We start from the raw sequence: 25,590 nt of genomic DNA, 5'->3' as shown, positions 1-25,590 counted from the left end.
CTGACCCACTGAGTTACTCCAGCTTATAATGTCTATTTTAGGGTTAAACCAGCATCTGTAGTTCCTTCCTACTCAACCTTCTTCAACTCAATCTCACCCCACGGACTACATGTGTGACTGAAAAATTCATTCCACATATTCATTACACTGCACTTTACGTGCAAATGACGAATAAAACTTGACTTGACGACTTGACTTGACTTGACACCAGTGTGTTGGAAGGAACTGCAGATGCTGGCTTAAACCGAAGATAGACATAAAATGCTGGAGTAACTCAGCGAGACAGGCAGCATCCCCGGAGAGAAGGAATGGGTGACGTTTCGGGTTGAGACCCTTCTTTAGACTGACTACGGGTCTCGACCCGAAATGTCACCCATTCCTTCTCTCCTGATATGCTGCCTGTCCCGCTGAGTTACTCCGGCATTTTATATCTATCTACAGGCAATGAAAGGATTCATTAACATGATACAGCTATTACTAAGCCTCTAAATAAAGCATTGTTTAGGTGTTGTTATCTAACACTGGGAACCAGTTAAAAGAATTGTGAGAACAACTGCAATTACTGAGATTCACCTTCCACAGTCCTGACACTCCCTCTTACAAACAACACTGCATAAATAAATGCCTAAATAAGGTATTCGCCTTACTGATGTATCCATTACATCCCAATGCCAATTAGTTATGAAATGTCATGGCCCATTGCTCACCAAACATTCACCTAGAGCAAAAGACAAACAGTGTAACCATGAACAAAACAAACACATTCTTAGACAAGGACCTTGTCCCCGACAACTCTCACCAACTTCTACAGATGCACCATAGAAAGCATTTTATCAGGATGCATCACAGCTTGGTTTGGGAACAGCTCCATCCAAGGGTGCGAGAAATTGCAGTGAATCGTGGATGCAGCCCAGACTATCACACAAACCAATCTCCCTTCCCATTGACTCCATTTATACCTCACGCTGCCTCGGCAAGGCCAGCAGCATAATCAAGGATGCGTCGCACCCTGGTCACTCCCTCTTCTCCCCCCTTCCATCTGGCAAAAGGTATGGAAACACTCACCTCCAGAATCAGGGACAGTTTCTTCCCAGCTATTATTAGGCAACTGAACCATCTCACCTTGATAGAGGCTTGGATAGAGTGGATGTGGAGAGGATGTTTCCACTAGTGGGAGATTCAAGGACCAGAGGTCATAGCCTCAGAATTAAAAGACGTTCTTTTAGGAAGGAGATGAGGAGGAATTTATTTAGTCAGAGGGTGGTGAATCTGTGGAATTCTTTGCCACAGAAGGCTGTGGAGGCCAAGTCAGTGGATATTTTTAAGGCAGAGATAGATTCTTGATTAGTACGGGTGTCAAAGGTCAAAGGTCAAAGGTTGATTTATTGTCACATACACCTAGATGTAGTGAAATTCTTTTTGCCAATGCAGCACATAAAAAAGAATACAAACATAACAATAATAAATAGCTTTAACATAAAAACATCCCCCCACAATGGTTCCCATTATGGGAGAAGGCACAAAGTCCAGTCCCATCCCCAATGCCCACCCATAGTCGGGCCTATTGAGGCCTCCACAGTTGCCTCTACGGAGGCCCGATGTTCCAGGCCGTCCTCGCCGGGTGATGATGTTCCGGCGTCGGGAGAGTCCTCTCAGCGGCATGGGAACCCTGGAACGGCCGCCTCCCTACTCGAGACCGTGGCTTCCGGAGCTGACAAGGCCGCGCCGAATGGAGCTCAACTGGCGATCTCGTCGAGAGATCCCAGGCTCCCGATGTAAAGTTTCAGCGCCGCAGCCCGCAGCTCCGCGATGTTTTTAACGCCGGTCCCAGCTCACCGGAGTTCCAGCGCGGCGACCCAGGCAAGGCACCGCCCGCCCCGCAATGGCGCTCCAGCGCTGCACCGCCGTCCTCAGACCCGCAGCTCCGCCGCCGCCGATGCCGGTGCCGCCGCCGCCGCCGATGCAATTCACATGACCAATTAACCCAACAACCTGCACGCCTTTGGGGCCTGGGAGGAAACAAGAGTAGCCCGATAAAAAACAACATGGTTATAGGAGAACATGCAGACTCCATAGAAGCAGCGGCCATGGTCAGGATTGAACCTGGGTTGCTGGAACTATGAAGCAATCGTTCTACTGGCTGCACTGCTGTGTTACTACTGCCACATTTGTTACCAGTATACAAGGCTGTTGTGCAGAAAGGTTTGGATAAATTCTCAACTAAAAAGAGGTGGTAGAGTTGCTGCCTTACAGTGCTTACAGCGCCAGAGACCTGGGTTCGATTCAGACTGCTGTCTATACGCCGTTTGTACATTCTCCCCTTAACCAGCGTGGGTTTTCTCCGAGATCTTCGGTTTCCTCCCACACTCCAAAGACGTACAGGTTTGTAGTCTATGTATAAATGTACAATTGTCCCTAGTGTGAGTAGGATGATGTTAATATGCGGGGATCGCTGGTCGGCGCGGACTCCGTGGGCCTGTTTCTGCGCTGTATCTCTAAACTAAACTGAACTAAACAAAATTTCGTGGGATCCATTTCCAAAATTCTTCTGTAATGTGTGGGTTGGGATGGATGGGAGACTGAAAGACAGCGCAAGAACATTCAACCGACTGTGCATTCTAACAACAAAATCAACCAGCTACACACGTGACCCTTTGTTGCTGTGGTTGTACATTGCAGTTTATAACAAGCCATGCCAACAATTAAGTGTCTCCTCTGTGAATGCTCTTGGATGTCTCACATGACCTCTCAGCATCCCTCCCTCCCATCCGACCCGGGCACACAGACACATTATTGAGTTGATTTACAGAGGATTTGCTTAATCTGAAGGAATCATTGCACAAAACTGCTTTTGATGCAATTATAATTCAGAGTACACTAATTGAATGCTTTAAATATGGTTCTGTGCTACATTAAATACAAGAATAAAAGCTGCTGCACAGATCCCTGCCAGAATAATATGCAGGAAATTTCTGCATATTTGTTTCATTATAAACACTGCTTTGTCCCACTCGAGCCACTAACACAGCAAAGAAATAAATCGCTTGGTGCCAACACATAGAACTAAATGTGAATAGAAAATCAGAGAGCAAGTCCTACATAATGTGGTCTTTTTGAGACAGAGTAGCTCTATTCAGTTTGTCAACTGTCTTCTCCAAGTCACGGTGGACACCATATCGGTGCCAACTCCTCTCTCCATACAGACATTGTTAACTAGCTGTGTAGGAAGGAACTGCAGATGCTGGTTTACACTGAAGATAGACACAAAATGCTGGAGTAACTCAGTGGGACAGGCAGCATCTCTGGAGAGAAGGAATGGGTGACGTTTCGGGTCGAGACCCTTCTTCAGACTCTAAGTCGCAGGAAAGGGGAACGAGAGATATAGATGATGTAGAGAGATAAATAACAATTGAATGAAAGATATGCAAAAAAGTAACAATGATAAAGGAAACAGGCCATTGTGAGCTGTTTGCTAGGTGAGAACGAAAACTGGTGTGACTTGGGTGGGCGAGGGATGGAAAGAGAGGGAATGCAGGGAATGAAGTTAGAGAAATCAATATTCATACTGAAGACAGGCACAAAATGCTGGAGTAACAGCAGGACAGGCGGCATCTCTGGAGAGAAGGAATGGCTGGCGTTTCAATAGACAATAGACAATAGGTGCAGGGATAGGCCATTCGACCCTTCGAGTCAATGTGATCATGGCTGATCATCCCCAATCAGTATCCCGTTCCTGCCTTCTCCCCATATCCCCTGACTCCGCTATCTTTAAGAGCCCTATCTACCTCTCTCTTGAAAGTATCCATAGAACCGGCCTCCACCGCCCTCTGAGGCAGAGAATTCCAGTCTCACAACTCTCTGGGTTTCGGTTCGAGACCCTTCTTCAATATTCATACTGCTGGGTTGTAAGCAGCCCAAGCAAAATATGAGATCCTGTTCCTCCAGGAGAGTTTACCTCACTCTCACAATAGAGGAGGCCCATGACAGAAAATTCAGTGTGGGAATGGGAAGGGGAATTAAAATATTTGTGTCTTTTTACAATACTGGAGAGATTTTGAGGAACAAAATTATTATTCAGTTTTTTACACCAATACACTGTTCTTAACAAAAATCTACTCATCATGTGAAACCTTATAAATAACAGATATAAATTAGATAACTTCAAGACCGAAAGTCAAAATATTTTTTCATGACAGACTTTTTTCATCGTTTTACTACCAATTTGGATGCCAAAAATGTGACATTAAAAACTCTGCCAAATTTATTCATGAATATTTAATTAATAAATAAGCTTCATATGACCCCTCATACATATACGTTTTGATAATGATCTCAGGAAATATCTTCATCAATACCAGGAGAAAAATACCGTTACACGTCTGGTATTCTGCCTAGCAAATATCCCGTAACAGTCGTTGTACTTGATGTCCATTGTCACAACCTCCATAAGTTAAACCACGGAGGCTCCAAACCTCTACTGTTTTTCAAAAACCAAACAAGGTATCCTATGGTAGTAGCGATTTTTGGGAGAGTTAATTATTTTAAAAATATTTTCCAATTTAATATATTAAAAACATCGTGGTGTCCAAAACGCAACGACCGTTTACAATATATTTTCCGACTTTTTAAAATCAATTAATGGACATTTATTGGTCATCAAAACTAAGAAACTGAGTCAATCTTCAATTTGGCGACACACTGTCTCTTGTTTACCTTTCGTACAGACTAAGTCGCTAACTTCATTCCCTCGTGTCAACTTCCGGAAGCTCCACAACCACCGTTACGGAGACATTTTACTTACTAAAAAATCATCCCGAATCATCGGCCATCGATATAGCTCAAATCCACAAGGTAATGTACAGTTTAAATCACATCGGTGAAAATGGTTGGTTTTCACTAATAATGTAACGTTCGTTTTCTGGGACACCAAACCTTTTAGTGTCCACCACAACGTATGTTTGTGCGTCTGATGTGTAACGCGTGTTGCGGTGTCCACTCAGATGGATGCAGTATTCTACTACATGATCAGGTGAATGAAGTGGAAATGGTGTTTGCAATTTTATTGTTCCATGTGGTATTCATAAACATAGAAAGGAATAAGAAATACGTGCACTTACTGTGCCATTTTCGGAAACTTGCTATCAATATGCTATCTTTTCTTATACTTTTTGTTGATACTATGTTAGGCATCAACCCAATAAAGTGCTTGTCAACTTTTTAGAAGGAATTTGAAATTTGACCCACTTTGTAATATTATTGTGTGCAGTATTGTAAAAAGACACAATTAGCAACCGGGAGATCAGGTGGGTCCAGACGGACTGAGCGAAGGTGTTCAACGAAACGATCGCCCAGTCTACATTTGGTCTCTGGATAATCACTGGTTGTGGGGCTATCATTAGAGTGGGCAGTCTCCGTACCAGATACTTACTGATCTGGAGACATTTGTGCTACTCTGTGACTGCTGTAGAAATGAGGTATAAGAAGCTCTTTCACATCAAGGCAACACATAATAATGTGTGGGATAGCAGGACACTAGAAAAAAATACTGAATTCAACAGGAAAAGGGGAATGGCATTACAATAAACAGAGTCGTACAAAGGAAGATCATTTTGAACATCACAGCTCCAAGACTTCACTGCAGGAGTTTCTGAGGACAGTATCTCAGCCTCATCCATCCTCAGCATTCTTGTAGGATCACCAATCATAACCAGTGTGCAGACAAGGCCGATTAGTGCGTCTGACCTTGCAGTTGTTATTGAGCTCTTGTGCCTGAACCTCCTCGTGTGGCTGCTGATAAGCCTCCAGATGTGACAGGCAGTATGCAAATGGGCATGAAGGTTCCATAGTCTCATGAGGGTGGCACAGTGGGGCAGTGGTAGAGTTGCTGCGTTACAGCGCTTGCAGCGCCAGACACTCGGGTTCGATTCTGACTACGGGCGCTGTCTGTACGAAGTTTGTACGTTCCCCCCGTGACTGCGTGGGTTTTCTCCAAGATCTTCGGTTTCCTCCCACACTTCAAAGACGTACAGGATTTTTAGCATCTGCAGTGCTTTGTTTTCTGTCACTATAGATCACCCCATACTTGAAATAAGTTAGTCTATTGTTGGATGTTAACAGTTTATTGTTTTACTGCTTCAATAACGTGCCTTGAAACTGTTATTAACAGACAACAGAAGGCCGTTTGTCCAAGGCACATTATTCGCTGCAGGAAGTACCTGAAGCAGTAACTAATTCTGATGAGCAACCACTTTAGCTTTACACAGAGATCTAATACCACAGCTTTTAAAGAACGATTCCATTGCTTTCATATCAAGGACTTCCTCGCCAGCATCAAAAATGTTGTTAATTCCCTATTGGAAATTAATATTGAATATACTTCCAACAGCCTTTAAGGCATCTAAATCTAGATCACAGCCATGAGTGAAGATAAATGTATTCCTAATTTCCTCTATTAATGATCTGTGTCCCCTGAGTGTTGCTCTTTCTGCCTGTAATTGCGGTTAAAGGATTTTCAATTCACAAAGGAGTGGCCGGGAGGAACAGCAATGGCAAAGCACACATGGTATATAACCCTTCATCTTCTATAGTCATCAACACTATGAACACACATACACACACATCAGGCACAATACACATGCACATGCACCCACCTGCACAAATGTACACACACACACACAAAAGCATTCAGACATGGATCATGATGGCAGGCATATGCGGCAGGCATATCCACGGAGATGCTGGCAAGCTCATTTCACTGCACTTTATTGAGTATGTGATGAATAAATCTGATTGATTGATTGATGCATACACACAAACGGCATACATATAAACAGAAGGTACACAAAAATGCTGGAGAAACTCAGCGGGTGCAGCAGCATCTATGGAGTGAAGGAAATAGGTAACGTTTCGGGCCGAAACCCTTCTTCAGACTGATGGGGGGTGGCGGGGAGAATGAAGGAAAAACATATAAAAACATATACATGTAAACAGACACAGGCACACAGAAATACGACCGCAGACACGCATGCAGGCACACATGCATGCACGCAGACATGCTCATAATTTTATAAGGTCTGGCCAAAATGTCTTTGTACTTTGGTCTGTTATCAATTTGTTGAAGGTGCAACCTGGAATCCACATGCCTTTCATCTTAGGTTTATCAACGTCCAGTACCTGCCTTTGGACCTATGCTACATCTCCACTGCTGCAGGGAGGAGGCGAGATGGAAGGGTGTAGAAATATGTTTCATACACTAATATACCTGTAACAGTCCTTTCCAAATGAACCTTGTAAAATGATTTTAAGTGGAGCCCTAAATGGACACCAATGGAGAAGTTACAGAACTGCAGGAACAAGATGTTAAGTGTGCTAAGCTTCCAGTTTTTCATACCATGTGCAAGAAGCGACTCAATTGGTGAATGAATGACCAGCTCACGTTGTAAACATTTAGCAGTTTTTTGTTCAGCAAAATACTGCAGATTAGTTCAGTTCAGTTTACTTTATTGTCACGTGTACCGAGGTACAGTGAAAAGCTTTTGTTGTGTGCTCTCCAGTGAGCAGAAAGACAATACATGATTACAATCGATCCATTTACAGTGCAAGGCCCTGTCCCACGATGAGAGTTTACCCAAGAGCTCTCCCGAGTTTAAAAAAAAATCAAACTCGCGGTAACTACATAGAATGTACGTAGCGGGTACGTCGGAGCTCGTCGATGTATCGTAGCGGCTCGTAATGCGAACAGCAGGTACACGGGAAACGCGGAAACTCGTGAAGTTTTTTAAACAGTGTGAAAAATTTCCAAGAGTAAAATCACTGCCCCACGGCACAAGTTCATTCCAAGAGCTCTCCCAAGTTTGCCCTGATTCGAACTCGGAGATTTACGGTAATGGCCACTCGTCGGTACTCGGGGCTCTCGTGGACATTTTTCAACATGTTGAAAAATCTTTACGAGTCTTCCCGTGCTTATCTGCCATTAGCGAGTCTTCCCGAGTACCTGCCGTTAGCGTTCCGAGCCGCTAAAAGACGTCCCCGAGCTCCGACATACCCGCTACGTTCATTCTCCGTGCTTACCACGAGTTTGATTTTTTATAACTCGGGAGAGCTCTTGGGTAAACTCGCATCGTGGGACAGGGGCTTTAGGGAATAGTGTTTAGTACAAGGTAAAGTCAACGGCCCGAAACGTCGCCTATTTCCTTCGCTCCATAGATGCTGCTGCACCCGCTGAGTTCCTCCAGCAATTTTGTGTACCTTAAAGATCGATCAAAGATAGTCTGAGGGTCACCAAGAGGTAGATAGCAGTTCAGTGGAAAGCTGAAACAGAAAATACTACAGACATACAGCAGGGCAAACAACATATGCGAGAGAAACATGTAGAATGTTTCACCTCGATAATCTAGAAAAGCAAGATTATCTGGTAGGCTTGTGAAATGGTAAATTAGCATTTGTGATTGCCACAGTTGAATGCAAATTCTGAAACCCTATTGGGCAGATTTTGAAGGGAGAGGGTAGAGCACAGAGGAATACATGATATTGCACTGAAAAGGAAGAACAAACTAAATCCATTCTACACTGGTCATGTCTGAGGCTTGGATATACCAACTGAAGCAGGAATAAAGTCATTCAATATCACCAATGTAACGATAGGTGGCTTTATAGGTGGAATATGTGTTGGGGAACAAACTCAGAGTAACATAACACAAGTAACATAACAGGGCGGCACAGTGGGGCAACGGTAGAGTTGCTGCCTTACAGTGCCTGCACCGCCAGAGACCTGGATTCGATCCCGACTACGGGTGCTGTTCAACGGAGTTTGTATGTTCTCCCCAAAACCTGCGCGGGTTTTCTCCGCGACCTTCGGTTTCCTCCCACTCTCCAAAAGACGTACAGGTTTTTAAGTTAATTGGCTTGGGTTTGTACACTTGGCGTATGTGTAAATGGTCCGTCTGTATACGATAGTGTTAATATGCGGGGATCGCTGGTCGGTGCAGACTCAGTGGGCCGAAGGGCCTGTTTCCACGCTGTATCTCTAAAACTAAAAAGCTAAATAAACGAAGTTGATGGAAAAGTGTGACCCTGTTACACACAGCTGCCAGGATGAGAGATTGTGTCAGTAGCCATCTCTGGCTGTTGCTGAAGGCAGTGGGCTCAATGTTACAACTCTGCAAGGGGGAAATTCCTGCTCATCCAGTGGGACGTCAGACAACTGGAAGTGGTGCTGAGAAGGAGAGAGTTGAGGTCAGCAAAGATGTGGAAAAGGACACTAAATTTTCGAATAAATAGCAGCACACGGATGAGATCAGGCCAGTTTAAGAACCTGGAAGTAATCACAAAACCAGGAGAAGCGAAACCATAGCCCTTGATCACACGTGTAGGAAGGAACTGCAGATGCTGGTTTACACAGAAGATAGACACAAAATGCTGGAGTAACAAGCAGGACACTTCTTCAGACTGAGTCAGGGGAGGGGGAGACGCAGAGATAAGGAAGGGTAAGGCGCAGAAACAAGACATCAAAGGAAATTAGGGTCAAGGAAAATGTAGAATAGATCATTGTTAGTTAGAAGATGACAAAGAAACATGCAGAGGTAACATTTAATCAGGGGGGGACCCAGTCAGACTGGTTGGAGAATTAGGATGGGGGAGGGACAGAGAGAGAGAGGGAAAACAAGGGTTACTTGAAGTTAGAGAAGTCAATATTCATACCGCTGGGGTGTAAGCTGCCCAAGCGAAATGTGAGGTGCTGTTCCTCCAATTTGCGCTGGGCCTCACTCTGACAGTGGAGGAGGCCCAGGACAGAAAGGTCAATGTGGGAATGGGAGTGGGAGTTAAAGTGTTGAGCAACAGGGCGATCAAGTAGGTTTAGGCGGACTGCGCGGAGGTGTTCAGCAAAACGATCGCCGAGCCTGCACTCGGTCTCGCCGATATATAGGAGTCCACACAAGGAACAGCCCTTGATTACACCCTGGCCACCCAGTCCAGGATTGACCAGCATCTGACCAAATATCACAGGGGAATTTGCCTTGGGTTCCACAGTAAAGGGAAAATGTCTTCAAGCTCAGTGTGTTGGACAGTGGAGAGGTGTATGAGGGGAGGGGGGGGGGGCGATGAGGTTGGTTAACTATGTTTGGGTCAGATGTTAATGATACCCAGTCAGACTTTGTCCTGGGCTCCCTCTTATACATGCTGAACAGGTTCTCATTGGGCATGTCTGACAGTCCTTCATAATAGTTTAGACACTAAATGCTGGAGTAACTCATCAGGACAGGCAGCATGTCTGGAGAGAAGGAATTGGAGACGTTTGGGTCGAGACTCTTCTTCAGACTCTGAAGAAGGGTCTCGACCCGAAACATCACCCATTCCACCTATCCAGAGATGCTGCCTGTCCCGCTGAGTTAATCCAGCATTTTGTATCTATCTTCGGATTAAACCAGCATCTGCAGTTCCTTCCCACAACATAACAGTTTAGACTACTTTTATTCTATTATCTCTCTTTGCCACATTATCCTCACAGCCACCCTCAAGCTATCAAGGTTGTTCCTTTGTCCTATCTTTCTCTGCAACTTAAAATCAACTTTTAATGTAATAAAAAATGAACTGCAGATGCTGGTTTATTGCAAAGATAGACACAAAATGCTGGGGTCGCCCAGCGGGACAGGCAGCATCTCTGGAGAGGTGGGGTTTTAGGTCGGGACCATTCTTCAGAACTAAAAGCAAACAACCAGGACAAATCAGGGCCAACAACAGATGACCTGAGGCAGGGAGGTTCCCTGATAGGCTGATTGTTGGTTGGGGACGATGTGATCCCAAGAGGGATGCATTCGCCGCAAACTATGGAACTGGTTCACTGATTTTTCTTCTTCTTCCCAATTCTGACATAGAGTTGTCGATCTGAAATGTTAACCCCGTTTCCTTCCTTGCAGATGCTGCCTGACCTGCTGAATATTTCCAGCATTCTCCGTTTTGACACATTGGAGCACATACCACAACATTAGCAAAACCCACCATACATGTGATATTTTGCTGGCCTTTAAACGTCACTGCAGATACCGCAAATATGCCACAAATAAAGATCTTGTGATTCTGGTGCTGATCTCAGCATATAATTACAGCGATCAGGGAATAGATGGCATTGGTGCTAATTATAGTGATTCCCATAAAAGACTGCTTTCGTTCCCATTTTGGAATGACAGACGAGAGCAGAATGAAGAGTTATTTTTGAAGACTGTGCAAATAGCACCGATTAGAAATGCTCCCACCAGTCACGCGCTGTGCCATATTAGTGTAAGCAGCAGAGATTGATGTTGTGCACAGGACTTGTATTATAGACGGATCCTCCAGAGGTAACCAGCCAGTGCTGTCTGTAGCTCAGAAAGTAGCTGACTCACTTCTGAGCTAAGTACATTGGCTGATGCTTACACAATGTGCTGCACTCTTAGTGGCAGTCATTTTGGGTGAATTGTTGAAACAAGGCCTCATGTCTCAGTGGGCATAAAACAAGGCCTCAGGTCTCAAAAGATCGCTTGATACGCCCTCAAATATTTTGCAAAAATGCTGTTGATCCTTACTGTGCAAAAACCGACTGCCTCCTTCAAAAGCCTGGCAACATTCACTCACCAACAAGCAGTTGCCCAAATTCGTAATTTGCCAAGTTCACTGTTCTCCAGACCTCATTCCAGCCTTGGTCCAAACATGGACCAAAGAGCTGGATTCCAGAGGTAGTGGGGCAAGCAACTGGCCGAGATCTGAAGCATTAAAACCGAGTGTGGCATCAAAAAACCCTGGTAAAATATGAAGCTTTTGGATGTCAAAGGGTGGAGTAATGTTCCACATAATCGAAGATGGTTGTGGTTGTTGGAGGTCATTCATCTCGGCCTCAGGATCTTACTGCAAGAGTTTCACAAGTCGAAGAATCCTCACATGCTTCAACACTGACCTTCCTTCAAACATAACATTTAGCTTTAGGTTTGGGCTATCAAACTGTACAAATCCTCCCACTTCTGTTGTGGGACTGACTCTCTCTCCTATCCACCCCCAACACCCCCCCACTCGATAATTTAATTTCATGTTTGTGCAATATTACATACGGGCCGCTTAAATTTCATTATTATTGTAATGCACATGGCACTTTCAATGTCTTGTAACTGTATCTTTGACTGATGGCAGAGCAATTTCCCTCTGGGATAAATAAAGTTCTATCGTATGGTATGGTATTATTGTTACATGTATTGAGATACAGTGAAAGGCTTAGTTTGCATGTCATGCAATCAAGCCAAACACACGTACGACAGACAGAGCGAAAAGGAAAATACCAGAATGCAGAATCTCAGCATTGTATCATTACAGTTCCAGAGCCAGCAACATCCAATGTCTACAATGAGGTAGGTTGGTCAATCCGGGTGAAAACCCATGCTTATGGAAGGGCAAGTTTGTAGAAGTGTATAAAATCATGAGAGGAATAGAACGGGTGGATGCACAGAGTCTGAATGGGGGACCTGAGGACAAAGATTTATGGTAAAGGGGAAAAGATTTAATAAGAATCTGGGGGGTAACATTTTTACACAAAGGGTGGTGGGTGTGTGGAACAAGCTGCCAGAGGAGGTAGTTGAGGCTGGGACTATCCCAACATTTAAGAAACAGTTAGGCAGGTACATGGATAGGACAGGTTTGGAGGGATATGGATCAAACGCGGGCAGGTGGGCCTAGTGTAGCTGGGACATGTTGGCTGGTGTGGGCAAGTTGGGGCGAAGGGCCTGTTTCTGCATTGCACCACGCTATGACTCTATGTAACAGAGGGGAAGAATCTGTTCCTTAGTTTGGTGGTACCTACTCTCAAGCCTTTGTATCTTATGCCTAATAGGAGTGGAGAGAAAAAGGAATGGGCAAGGTGGGAAAGGTCAGTGATTATGTTGTCTGATTTCCCGAGTCAATGTGAAGTGTAGATGGAGTCGATGGTGGGAAGTCTAGTCTGTGTGATGGACAAGGCTACATTCGTAACTCTCTACAATTTCTTGCGGGCTCAGGCAGAACCGTTTCCAAACCAAGCTGTTTCCAACAGTATGCTTTCTATAGTGTATCTGTAGAAGTTGGTAAGATTCAGAAGAGACTTGCCAAATTTGAAGCTCTCAACCATTTCTACTTTGGCACTATTGATGCTGATTGGGTCATGTACTCCACCATGTTGCAGAAGTGAATACCACCAGGGGGCGCTGACTATGGCAGCCTCGCCAACAGTCTGTCTGTTTTTTCGTCCTTTTTGTTGTTGTTTTTGTGTTCTAATGTTCTCTGCTTTGTTTTATGTGGGGGGTCGGGGGGAACATTTTTTTTCAATCTCTTACCTTGTCGGAGATGCAATTGTTTTCCGGATCAGGTCGCTCTGCGGCCTAACATCGTGGAGCTGGAGGCATTGCTTGGGACTGACTTTGAGCCACACCATGGGGCATGGACTATAGTGAGCCGATCTGAGCCGATTCCTTGCCTGGGATCAACGATCCTACCGTGGCCTGAGGATTTCACCATCGGGAGTTCGCAGTCTCGGGTTGAGACAGTAGGTGTCGGGGACTCCAATGACGCAGAAGGTTCGATCAGCCCCGACCAGGGGTCCGATTGCTGTCTGCGGAGGAGCTGAGATCCCCCCCCCCCCCCGGATGCGAGAGCTTGATCACCCCGACGCGGAGGGCCCGAATGATACCGGCTATGGGAGTCAAGATCATCCCTTCAACGGAAGGCTCAAGGCCCACGACCATGGGAGGACAAAGAAGGGAAGAGATTTAACTTTTTTTCGCCTTCCATCACAGTGAGAAATGTGGAGGAATCACTGTGGTGGATGTTCATGTTAAAATGTATTTTGTATGTTTTGTTGGTTTTTATTGGTATGACTGTATGGCAAATCAAATTCCTCGTATGTTGCAAAACATACTTGGCTAATAAAGTAATTATGATTATGATTATCATGATTAAAAAGCTCCTTCATCTTGCTGACATTGAAGGCAACCTTAAGCTTTCTATCTCCTTTCTGTACTACGTTTTGTCATTGTTCGAGAACCAGCCCAGCATGGTGGTGTCACCTGCAAACTTGTAGATGGAGTTAGATGAGAGTTTGGCCTCACAGTCGTGAGAGTATCGGCAGTAGAGTAGGGGGCTGAGAACACATCCTGGCGAGGCATCAGTGTTGAGAATTATTGTGGAGGATGTCTTGTCGCCTATGGTCACTGACAGTGGTCTGTGACTGTGGACTGTGAGCAAATTTGGGCCCATATCTGAGGAAGGATGTGTTGGCTCTGCAGAGGTCGAGAGGAGGTTTGCAAGAATGATTCCAGGAATGAGTGGGTTAGCATATGATGAGTGTTTGACAGCACTGGGCCTGTACTCGCTGGTACTCTATAACTTGTGAACGATGCGTCGGAAAGGCGAAGATCCGGTGCCAAGGGTGGTGCTGACTTCTATGTCCAAGAGGTTGTACTTGAGTTTGGATATGTGTACATTGTTAAAGACGGAGCTACAGTCAATAAATAGGTCTAACATTCAGTAGGTGTTCTTGTTATCCAGGTGTTACAGAGATGGACTTAGGGCCAAAAAGATGGTGTCTACTGTGGGCCCGTTGCAACGGTAGCTGGATTGCAGTGGTCAGAAGTTCAGAAACAGGGATTTTCAATGCCATTCGCAACTCCTCAGGAAATGAAGCAACCCATTTCTGCATGGTGCAACATTTGGACATCGTCCGGAACAAAGCAGCAACATCTCATATTCCGCCTGGGTAGCTTACAACCCAATGGTATGAACAAAGAGGGTGAAAAACAAAGGTGCTGGCACTGGATACTTTGTAACTTTGTCAGTGCCCTTTATGTTGCGACTACTGCATAGCTGAGGTGAGGACGAATACAGTCAATGAGACTCAACAAGACGACTTTGAAGCAAGCTAGCTGGTTTTCCCGACTCAGTCTGAAGAAGGGTCTCGACCCGAAATGCTGCCCATTTCTTTTCTCCAGAGGTGCTGTCTGACCCGCTGAGTTACTCCAGTTTTTTGTGCCTACCTTCGGTTTAAACCGGCATCTGCAGTTCCTTCCTACACACACATATCTCTCTTTCTTCTACCCATCGTGAAGGCAGCAGCAAACAAGGAAACTGCCAATGTTTGCAACTGGAAGTTATTAGTGAGGTGATGATTAACACAATGAAAATCTCCTGATGTACAAACACTGAAGAATCTTTTAGTTTCAGGAAACCAGCTTCCTCTGACACATTGCGAGATATTGGAAGAAGAAAATTAAAAAGGATGGAATTCCAAAGAGCACATGAGTGTGAGTCAACGGATGACACAAAAATAAAGCGTCACGTTGATGCAGCTATTTGAGATGTCGTCTCAGAGCTCCAGTGACTGGTTGAAATCTAACCACTGGTGCTGACTTAGTGGGGTTTGCACGGTCTCCATGTGACAGCATGGGTTTGCCCTGGGTGTCATAGAGTCGTAGAGTGATACAGTGTGGAAACAGGCCCTTCGGCCCAACTTTGCACAAACCGGCCAACATATCCCAACTACACCAGTCCCACCTACCCGCGTTTGGCTCATATCCCTCCAAACCTATCCTATCCAACTGTTTCTTAAATGTTGGGATAGTCCCCGCCTCCACACCGCCTCTGGCCTCTTCCATACACCCACCACCCTTTGAGTGAAAATGTTACCCCTCAGATTCCCCTTCACCTTAAACCTATGTTCTCTGGTTTACTAGAATGATTTCAGGAATGAGTGGGTTAGCATATGATGAGCGTTTGACAGCACTGGGCCTGTACTCGCTGGAGATTAGAAGGTTGAAGGGGGACCTCATTGAAACTTACAGAATTATGCAAGGCATAGAGTAGATGTGGAAAGGATGTTTCCACTGGTGGGAGAGTCTAGGACTAGAGGTCACAGCCTCAGAATTAAAGGGCGCTCTTTTAGAAAGGAGGTGAGGAGGAACTTCTATAGTCAGAGGGTAATTAATCTGTGGAACTCATTGCCACAGAGGGCTGTGTAGGCCAAGTCAGTGGATATTTTTAAGGCAGAGTCAGACAAATTCTTGATTAGAACAGGTGTCAAGAGTTATGGGAAAGCAGGAAAATGGGATTAAGAGGCAGAGATCAGCCATGATTGGATGGCGGAGTGGACTATAACTTGTGAACCATGTGTTTGAAAAACGAGGATTTAGAGTATGCTGACCGGTTGCATCGTGGCTTGGTTCGGCAACTTAAGTGCCCAGGAGCGAAAAAGACTATAAAATGTAGTAAACACTGCCCAGTCCATCATTGGCTCTGACCTCCCTACCATCGAGGGGATCTATCGCAGTCGCTGCCTCAAAAAGGCTGGCAGCATCATCAAGGACCCACATCATCCTGGCCACACACTCATCTCCCCACTACCTTCAGGTAGAAGGTACAGGAGCCTGAAGGCTGCAACGTCCAGGTTCAGAAACAGCTTCTTCCTCACAGCCATCAGTCTATTGAACTCAACTCAAACAAAACTCTGAACATTAATAGCCCATTATCTGTTTATTTGCACTTTATCTGTTTTATTTATTCATGTGTGTATATATTTATACAATGGTATATGGACACACTGATCTGTTCTGTATTCATGCCTTCTATATTCTGTTGTGCTGAAGCAAAGCAAGAATTCCATTGTCCTATCTAGGACACATGACAATAAACTCTCTTGAATCTTGTGACAAAAGGGTGGAGCTGACTTCTATGTCCTTGAAATTGGATGGGTGTACAGTGATAAAGATGGAGCTACAGTCAATAAATAGGTCTGACATACAGAAGGTGTCCTTGTCATCCAGGTGTTCCAAAAATGAACTCAGGGCCAAAAAGATGGTGTCTACTGTGGACCCGTTGCTATGGTAGACGGATTGCAGTGGTCAGGAGTTCAGAAACGGGGATTTTCAATGTCATTCGCAACTCCCAGCCAATTTCTCCATGGTGCAAGACTTGGACATCGTCCGAAACAAAGCAGCAACATCTCACATTCCACCTGCGTAGCTTACAACCCAGCGGTATGAACAAGGAATACTGCATTTTCAGTAGACCCACATCCTTGGCATTCTCTTCCCGTACCCACTCTTCCCAGAGACGCCTCCTAGGAGGCCGCTGAGAAACCGGGAGGTGGAGCCTCACCGGTCAGAGCCGGAGCCTGCTGTCGATGGAGCCCACGGCCAATTCAGCCTCACGGGGTCGACGGGGCCTGGTCGGCCCCATGGAGGCACCCAGCGGTGGTCGTGGAGGAGGTAGTTGAGGTCGCCGGCGGTCGAGGACGGGCCACGTGGGAGTCGGAGCATGTGCCGCAGGTATGGGGGACCCGGTGTAGGGGGACCATTGTGAGGGGGGGGGGTGAAGAACAAAGGTGGACCTGGGCGGGATACTTTGTAACTTTGTTAACGCCCTTTATGTGGCAACTATTGCATACCTTGTGTATGCAAACACAGAATTTAATTGTGACTTGTCACATGTGACAATAAAGTGTTCATTCATTCATTCATTCATTCATTCATTCATTCATTCATTCATTCATTCATTCATTCATTCACTCACTCATCTGCCCACCCGATTTTCTTCTCCCTTTGATCCCCTCCTTCTACCTTGATTGCATCTGCCCATCATCACCTTATACACCCTTTGCATCCACAGACGCTGTTTGACCCACTGAGTTCTCCCAACGTTCTCCTTTTTGTCCCAGATTCCCACGTCTACAGTTGCTTTTGTCTTTATGGGCAACAAATGCTGTCTTGGCCAGCGATAACCAGATCCCAAAAATTGAAATGTGGGAAGGAACTTTGGGAAATGTGGGCTAGTGAAAGGCAATCTACAACTGCAGGTCTCTCTTGACATTGAGTCATGGGAAAGGGAAACGAGAGATATAAACGGGGATATAGAAATAAACAGAACAGATGAATGAAAGAAATGCAAAAAAAGTGACGATGATACAGGAAACAGGTCATTGTTAGCTGTTAGGTGAGAAAGAATAAAGACATTGAGACTCAACAAGACGACTTTGAAGCAAGCTAGCTGGTTTTCCCGACTCAGTCTGAAGAAGGGTCTCGATCCGAAATGTCGCCCATTCCTTTTCTCCAGAGGTGCTGTCTGACCCACTGAGTTACTCCAGTTTTTTGTGCCTACCTTCGGTTTAAACCGGCATCTGCAGTTCCTTCTCTCTTTCTTCTTCCCATCGTGAAGGCAGCAGCAAGCAAGGAAACTGTCAATGTTTGCAACTGGAAGTTATTAGTGAGGTGATGATTAACACAATGAAAATCTCCTGATGTACAAACACTGAAGAATCTTTTAGTTTCAGGAAACCAGCTTCCTCTGACACATTGCGAGATATTGGATGATAAAAATTAAAAAGGATGGCATTCCATAGAGCACATGACTGTGAGTCAACGGATGAGACAAAAATTAAGCGTCACGTTGATGCAGCTATTGACATGTCTCAGAGCCCCAGTGACTCTGGTTGAAACCTGACCTCTGGTGCTGACTGAGTGGAGTTTGCACGGTCCCCCTATGGGTTTGCTCTGGGTGTCATAGAGTCATAGAGTGATACAGTGTGGAAACAGGCCCTTCGGCCCAACTTGCCCACTCCAGCCAACATGTCCCAGCTACACTAGTCCCACCTGCCTGCGTTTGGTCCATATCCCTCCAAACCCATCTTATCCATGTCCCTGTATAACTGCTTCTTAAATGTTGGAATAGTCCCTGCCTCAACTGCCTCCTCTGGCAGCTTATTCCATACACCCACCACCATTTGTGTGAAAAAGTTACCTCTCAGATTTAAAGATATTAAACCTTTTCCCCTTCACCTTAAACCTACATATGTCCTCTGGTCCTCGATTCCCTTACTCTGGGCAAGAGACTCTGTGCTTCTACCCGATCTATTCCTCTCATGATTTTACACACCTCAATATCATCAATAAATGTGCTCTAATTACCCTAAAGACGTGGAGATTGGTAGGTTATTGATCACTCTAACCGCCCCACATCTGCAGGGAAATAGCAGAATTTGAAGGATGCTGACAAGAATGTTGGGCTAAATCAGCAGCGAATGCTAATGCAGGGAGCGCTAGCTAATGTGTCCTCTGTATACATTTAAATTGACACGAGTGTGTGAGAATGAGGAACAGACAGCAAAATATCTCTTTTTGAATAGTAAAACAAGCAGCAATTATACACAACTCTTAATGAGGTAAACCCAAAGAGTGTGATCAGGGCAAAGGTCAGAGGATCAAAAATCAGGACAAGTGGCCAAAACCTTTATCAATGCATGGACGGAAGGCCCCTCCTATAGAGAAAGTGTATTTGCTTAATATGCAAGGAGGTTTTCGTGGAAAACGGGAGTTAGTAATATGTAATTCACAGCAGGAAGAGGTACATGACATGTATTAATGCAGTCTCTGAAAAGTACAGGACATGCAGTAAGAGCATGCCCTTCGAATCTAGGTTGGTGGGGGCGCTATGAGTCAGTTCGTTATATCGGCTTTTTGTGTTTTTGTTGTGTGTCCAATGTTAGTTTGGGTGTCTCTTAGTGTGTCTTGTGTGGGGGGGGGGGGGAACCACTTTTGGTCGCCTCCTCGACGGAGAGGCGACTTTTTCCATGTCGCCTCCCTCGTGGCCTAACACCATGGATTGGAGTGGCCTTTCCCGGAGTCGGGCCCGGAGCATCGACAGCAGGCGCAGAGTGAACTTTCCATCGCTGAGCAGGGGCGAACTCTTGCTGGGGGTCACCAGAAAGGAGTGCTCCGATCGCTGGCCTGGTGACGATGACATCATGGGGCTGTGGTCTGCGGAGCTTCTAGCCGCGGGCGTGGCGTTGACTAACCATCCGGAGCCTGGGATCCCACGACGGGGATCGCCGGAGAAGAGCTCCGACCGCCGACCTGCGGCCTATAACATCCTGAAGCCGCGGTCTCCGGTAGGAAAGTGCCGATTCGGGCACTCCAAGCCTCGGAGTGTGTTCGACCGTCCCAACGTTGGAGTTTGGATCAACCCGACAAGAGGGCCTGTACATCGGGCCATCCGTAGCGGAGACCACGGAGGGTTTATGGCCTCCCCGTTTATGAACAATGGAGGAGGACTGGCTGATCTTTGTTGCCTTCCACCACAGTGCCCGTTGGATTGCAACCTTGTCGTGGTCGGGGAGCTTGTGTGTCTCAGTGACCCCTAGAGCTACGCCAGTGGGAGATTCGTCTCCTGTTAGGGTCGCCCATGCTAGACAGGTCAAAGGCGAGATGAAGAGCGATCCACTGGTCCTCCAGGTTGGAGGTTGAGCACTGGGCTAACAACCCTGTCTCATAAAACAAATATGGTACGGAAACAGCAACTGAAGAAATCAACACTACTGAGTGGAGGACCTTCGTTGCTGCCCTACATGCCAGGAGGCATAATAGGCAGTAAGTAAGTAAGTAAGTAAGTAAGTGAGTGAGTGAGTGAGTGAGTGAGTGAGTGAGTGAGTGAGTGAGTGAGTGAGTGAGTGAGTAAGTGAGTGAGTGAGTGAGTGAGTGAGTGAGTGAGTGAGTGAGTGAGTGAGTGAGTGAGTGAGTGAGTGAGTGAGTGAGTGAGTGAGTAAGTAAGTAAGTAAGTAAGTAAGTAAGTACCACAGTGAAGAATGCTGTGGTGAATGGTTATGTTAAATTATATTGTGTATTCTTTTTAAGTGGATCGCTGCTGGCAAATTCATTTCACTGCACCTTTGGGTTCATGTGGCGAATAAAATTGACTTTGACTTTTGACTTTTGACTGACTTTGACTTTGACCGAATCTGCTCTGCCATTCACTAAGATCATAACTGACCTGTTTCTGCTCAATTTTCCAGCACCTTGCAATTTCCTTAATAACCAAAAATTTATCTTTCTCTGCTTGGAATGAATAGTGTTGAGCCTCCACATCTCCACACACCCACCCCCTCGCCCAGCAAAATATTCCGCCCTTTTGAGCAAAAAGAATTGTCCTAAACAGTTTACTTCTCATTTAAAAACATAGTTTGAAACTCGTGTGGGAAAGAACTGCAGATGATGGTTTAAATCGAAGATAGACCCAAAATGCTGGAGTAACTCAGCGGGACAGGCGGCATCTCTGGAGAGAAGGAATGGGTGATGTTTCGGGTCAAAACCCTTCTTCAGTCTGAAGACCTGAAACGTCACCCATTCCTTCTCTCCAGAGATGCCACCTGTCCCGCTGAGTTACTCCAGCATTTTGTGACTACCTATGGTTTGAAACTCTTCGGCTATGGGAAACATCCTCCTTGCATCCAGCTTGACAAAATAACTTTGTAAACTTCATGAGACCTGAGACTCTGTACAATACAGTCCCAGTCTACTCAACTGCATGTCATATTGCAAACCTGAAACCAGACTAGTGAATCGTTGCTGCACTCCCTCTGTGGCATGCACATCCTTTCATTGGGAAGGAAACCAATACTGAACACAATACTCCAGTTGGGGTCTCACCATGTCCACATGCTATGAAATAAGAATTTCTACTCTTGTATTGAAACCTCAAAAAGGTTTAAGCAGCATTTATCTTCTTGGTAGCTTGCTGCACCTGTAAGTTAGCCAAGAACATTCAGGTCCTCCTGAACATCAAAATTATCCAATTTCTCACCTTTTAGCAAATATTCTAGCAAACACACTCCTTAGGTTTACCTCATTAACAGTTGTGTATAAATGCTGCTTGTTTTCCACTTCCAAAATAGATTTTCTGCTGTCTGTCTGTGTTCCTCATTCACACACACTCTTGTCAGTTTTAATATTTACTGAGGTCTGTGTGCACTAAAGTGAATGATCTCATATTTTTCCACATTCTCTGCCATATGCCATGTTCTCACACGCTCACTTAAATTATCCATATCCTCTTGAAGTCTCTACATCTTTTTCCTCCATTCTTGAAGCTGGTTGTCTGGGAAGAGGGCAGCTTGAACCTGTAACAAAGTCTTGTCCTTTGGCAGTCCCTGGAGATGAAGGTTAAATTGCTTGCTCTTGAGTTCTGTGTGTTCAAAGATGGCTGAGTGGCCAATGTGGGAATCGCAAACACTAAACAGATGATGCAGGATCAGCTGTGCAGGTGGGTGAGCAGTTGGAAAGGGAGTGCGTTCTTACAGCCACTCCTGCGTAGATTTCTGTGTGATTTCAATACACGGAGGTGAGGTTTTCATTGTACCTCGGTACACATGACAATAAACTAAACTGAAATTATCTGCAGCATCCCCAATGCCGTTACTCCACTTTGAATGGCCATGGGCCTAGGATTCCCCAGAGTAAGTGATGAAGTGGCAACATTTCAAGAAGACTTTGATAATATCTTTGAATTAATAATGAAGGCAAATACAATGTTCACATTTATTTCAAGAGGGCGAGAATACAAAAACAGTGAAGAAATTTTGGGCAACATGTTTGAGGAAGGATGAGCTGACCATGGAGAGTGTCCAGAGGAGGTTTACAAGAATGATCCTGCGAATGAGTAGGTAGATCGAACAGCAACCTATTTTTAGTCGAGGCCGGTTTTAATCATGATGAAAAATTAGCAGCAACCTAGATGAAGCCTCGACCCACGCGGAAACCACTTTCGACCATTAGGGAGAGTGACCAAAACCTCCTGTGACCTCATGGAAACCTTGGGTGGCGGGCAAGGTCACCAGAGGTTGCTGTTTAGGTCTCCTAAGTGGGACGGGGGCTTAAGGCCAGTCAAAAGGCTAAATACAATGATGGAAACATTCTTTAGGAAGTACATTCCATAACATTGCCTCAAAGTACCAAAAGTAGCAACAAAATCAAGGATGAGTCGCACCCTGGCCACTCCCACTTCTCCCCTCTCCCATCAGGCAAAAGATATAGGTGTAAAAATGCACACCTACAGATTCAGCGACAGTTTCTTCCCAGCTGTTATCAGACAACTGAATCATCCTACCACAACCAGAGAGCAGTGCTGAACTACTATCTACCTCTTTGATGACCCTCGGACTATCCTTGATCGGACTTTGCTGGCTTTACCTTGCACAAAACGTTATTCCCTTATCATGTATCTATACACTGTAAATGGATTGATTGTTATCATGTATTGTCTTTCTGCCGACTGGTTTGTACGCAACAAAGGCTTTTAACTGTACCTCGGTTCACGTGACAATAAAGCTAAACTGAACTGAGATTAAAATTGAAATGTGCGTGCTTCCTGACCCGCAGCCAGGCATTAATGGAACTACATCATGTCTTCACTACAAACACATAAAGATTAAAGTTTGTCGAATTCAGACAAATCTGCTCATCTCTAAACCCACGCCATGAGTTCCATTATCACACGGACAACAGTAATTAATAAGTCTCTCCTTTGATTTTGTAATTCAGAATACACCCACAAACTAAACTAAAGTAAATGAACTAAACCAAAACTGATGGTCAAATGCCCATTCTGAACTTTTGATTTTTATTACAGATTTCATCAAACAATCTCCTTCTCAGTTTCTTAGAATAATTCTCCATAATAGGCAGCGCTGCGTCTCCACATTAGCCAGTGAGGTTTCCTCTGAAACACAAACTTAATGCTCAACATGTGTAGCATTTAACAGTGATTTATGAGGTCCGTATCAAGATGGTTAAAGAAATGCCAAATATATAATGTGATCCTCATGTGATCATCATTCACAATTTCAACCCAGTCCCATATTAATCTCTAAACAAGCATCTGATAAATATCTCTCACTGACATCGCATTTCTCAGCAATGTTCCAACTTTCCAAATAAAATCAATTGTTTTTTACTTTATGATTATAAATAAAGTGAAATGATAAAGGAATGACAAATTCAACAAGAAACCGCACACTATATCTTTCTGAAGTTTCTGTTGATGAATGTAGCCTTGTGTTCCCGGAATCTTATCTCAAATGCCGATCTAAGTATCTGAAACCTGTGATCTGGATAATATCAAAACATCTCTCTCGCTTCTGCCTTTCAATGTTCTCTCTCCACAGCCGCTCTGGTACTAAGACCAGCCCAAGATCAAGTTTATGCCTTATTTTCCTCCTGCCAGGAACTACGTCAATGGCTAATCAGCAGCTAAAACCAAAATAAACTAAGATATATAGGTCTTGGTTTGATGTCCTACTCAATCTCCAAGCTTACTTTCCTCCTCCGCATTCAAGACTGTACTGCATTTTAGTGTTATTAAAATACTTTTGAGGGTCACCCTAAGCCTGCTTCTGGAAATCCTGTGCAGATTGAGACATTTAATTGCGGAGGTTTGCAGAACAGTGTTGTTGGGTTTCCATGTGTGATGCGCCTGATGTTCTCGAATAGATTGATCTATTGCAAGGTCTTACAGCTGCCAGCATTTTGCTGTGGCAATGCAATCTCTGCAGCCGGTCCTTAAATACAACACAATACAAGGCCATGAACCATTCGCTCCTGGACCAAACACCATTGCCTCTACTTCCTCAGAAGACAAAGGAAATTTGGTATTTGCCACTTAATTGTGTGATCCAAGGGACCACGAGGGAGGGAGGGAGGGAGAGGAGCTGGCACTACCTACACACTTCAACCCACTGGCTTTACTGTTAACTTCAAGCTAAAGTGATTTTCAACTGCATGGCACCATTTAATTTGGAGTTGTGCATTGGATTTTCTAAGTTCATTTCTCTGTTCCTCCAACCCATTGCCATCTTCTTCAGAGCTGACGCTCACAATCATTGGACAAAAATGCTGGAGAAATTCAGCGGATGAGGCAGCATCTATGGAGCAAAGGAATAGGTGACGTTTTGGGTCGAGGCCCTTCTTCAGATGAATCTCTGAGATCTTTGGTTTCCTCCCACACTCCAAAGACCTGCAGGTTTGTAGGTTGATTTTCTGAAGAAGGGTTTCGATCCAAAACATCACCTATCCCTTCGCTCCATAAATGCTGCCTCGCCCGCTGTTTGTCCAGCATTTTTGTCTACCTTCAATTTTTCCAGCATCTGCAGTTCTTTCTAAAACACCTCACAATCACTGAAGCTCACTTCATTTCCTCAAATACTCCTTCTTTCTCCAGCCTCACTGTGTCTACAGAGTGCACTAGACTGCTAATGTCATGACCCATGGTCACTGAAGTTCTGACCATATTGCCAAGTACATTTGATCTGATCTTGCAACCCTCACCCTCCAAACTTCACTTTGGTTGCAGCCCAGCAAGATTCTGCTCTCACGCTCCTCAAAATTAGGTCTGGTTCACTCTGGTCACTATTGGTCCCTGTTCCTTGAGCCCATTGCCATGACCATCAACCAACACAGAGGTTCCTGCAGCACATACCTCAGGCTGGGGGCAGTATGAAGATATCCCAAGTTGAGAGGCAGTTGGCAGGATCACCCAGCCCACTTGAAGAGCCACTTTTACGGAGAGAAGGAAGGAAATCAGAACTACTTTACAAACTAGTACCTTTTACAACATCAATATACTTTACAGCCACTTTACTTTTGAAGTACAGGCTCTATAATAATTGCCGGCAGGAAACCAGGCAGATAATCAGTCCCGTTGAAATAATAGGCACAGCAGTAGAGTTGCTGCCTTACAGCGCCAGAGACCCGGGCTTAATCCAAACCACAGGTGCTGTCTGTA

At 45.0% G+C, this 25,590-nt stretch overlaps 1 protein-coding gene across 1 annotated transcript in view; it reads right to left on the bottom strand.

The window, feature by feature from the left end:
- Nucleotides 1-25,590, bottom strand: part of mapkbp1 (mitogen-activated protein kinase binding protein 1) — a 216,876-nt gene that overhangs the window by 151,218 nt on the left and 40,068 nt on the right. The gene's annotated exons all lie outside the window — the stretch shown is intronic.

Source organism: Amblyraja radiata, chromosome 9 (assembly GCF_010909765.2).
Source record: "Amblyraja radiata isolate CabotCenter1 chromosome 9, sAmbRad1.1.pri, whole genome shotgun sequence".
Taxonomy (NCBI): domain Eukaryota; kingdom Metazoa; phylum Chordata; class Chondrichthyes; order Rajiformes; family Rajidae; genus Amblyraja; species Amblyraja radiata.
Note: the sequence above shows the minus strand (reverse complement) of the source record. Positions and strands in the feature narration are given on the sequence as shown.